We start from the raw sequence: 1,971 nt of genomic DNA on the forward strand, positions 1-1,971 counted from the left end.
GAGAGAGAGAATCATCTGTGTTATTTAGATCAGTGCTGACTGATTTGGGCCATATAATTAGGTTTAATCCTCTTGGTTCACTATGGTTTGTCATTTTGGAGGATTTCATAATGAAATTTTCAGGATTGGAAGGGGTAGATAATTTAGTTCTGTGAAGTCATTTAAAAGTGAGAAAAAAGAACACCAGCAATGAAATAGTTGAGTTATGACCATACAATGCAGACTGGAGGAAGAAGAAAGAGAAAGTCGTGTAGAAGATCCAAAGGGGAATTTGGCATATATTAATGACAAGAGTTTCAGTTGACTGACAATGAGATGTCACCAAAATCAACAGGAAGAGTACAACCCTGCACAAATTCCACATCTTGCGGTAACCACCTGAACTCAATGTTGACTGTGACATCGGTAAAATCAGGAATCACCAGGAAAGGGTCATTTAGATTAGGTTAGGTCTGGCTGTCTGCGAGGGATTATTTTAAATTACTTGAGGTGGGAAGGTATACCCTGAAAGTGGATGGCACTGTTCCCTGGGCGTGAGTCCTGGATTACATAAGAGAGAAACAAACTCCAGCATTCCCTTATTTCTGCTTCCTGCCTGAAGTAGCAGTATAGCCAGCTCCTGCCAGAAGATGCCATGTTGCCAGCTTCTGCCTGAAGATATTATATATCCAGCTCCTCCTGAAGATACTGTGTAGCCAGCTCCTCCTAAAGATACTGTTCATTTCAGACACCACTGAAAATGAACTCAGTTCTGGCCTGAGCTATTTATGCCTTCTGCCTAGAGTCCCTCTGCCCCTCCCCCCATATTCCTTGTTTTCTTCTGATGACATCATACCCTATCGCATTTCTTCCTTTTCCTTTATTTTCCTTCCAAGTACTGTTCACTTAAATTTCCCTCACACAGTCTCCAAACTGTCCTGACCCAAACTGCCTTCTTCAAGGCCAGACTGTGGTTCTCGCCATCCCTGATAGTACAGACTAGAACAGGACATGGTTACACCAGAGGGAAGAGTATACTCCCTTTCATTAGGAAGAGATGGAGTCAGGAGACAGCGTCCCACAACACCCTCCGAAGGCTCAGACATCTCATGGGGGGAGCAAACCATATTTTTCATATATCATCTTCTAATTAAAGTACCCTTCATTGAACACCAATGTTCAAAATTATATAAAGCACATTCTTACACAGTTTCATTCCTTTTCGGCATTCCCTTGCTACATTATGGGCTAAATGGCCTTAGTGGGAATTCTTGGCACTAAGTGCCGTTCATGACATTGTTTCTGAGGTAAAATGTGTCTCAGATTCAAAATAACTACTTGCAAAAAAACCTCTAGGAATGTGTTTGTAAATCGGTTAAATCCACTTCATTATTTCATACAACCATTCTTTCATGTAATATTCACTCCTGGGCGTTAAATACTCTCCCTTGCTTTGCTGTCTTGATTCTATAGGAGGAATTTTATGTAAACCTAAAAACTGTCAAGTCTTTCATTAAAGTGCATGTGCTCGTGTGACACTGTGGTCATGTGACACGGTTGTGAGGTGGCTTTCATTTTCTAGCTATACCTGGACGGGTGTGAGGTTCCTGACAGCTCCGGCAGAGAATGCCTGTGGCTGAGCAGCGAGGACCAACTGATGGGAACGGTCATCTTCCCCTTGCTGAAGGTCAGAATGCAGTGGGGACAGGGAGACAGAGAAGGACAGCAACAGGGGCTTCAAAAGGCGCGAGAGAAACTTAGAAACTAGGAAAGCATGGTGGCAGGGGGCGGGGCGGAGCGGAGGGTGGGGCGGGCAGCTCCTTTCCTGTGTTTGCAGTGTGCTTCTCACGCTTCCTGAAAACCCACCTCCCTTCCCCTCTTCCCCCCTCCAGTGTGAAGAGCACACTCCAAGCAAAACCAATCTCCCCATCCTCAATATGCTTCAACAACACTTGTAGATAATTCTACAGCGCTGTTCCTATTCCGGTCCCC

This window comes from Microtus ochrogaster, chromosome 24 (assembly GCF_000317375.1).
Source record: "Microtus ochrogaster isolate Prairie Vole_2 chromosome 24, MicOch1.0, whole genome shotgun sequence".
Taxonomy (NCBI): domain Eukaryota; kingdom Metazoa; phylum Chordata; class Mammalia; order Rodentia; family Cricetidae; genus Microtus; species Microtus ochrogaster.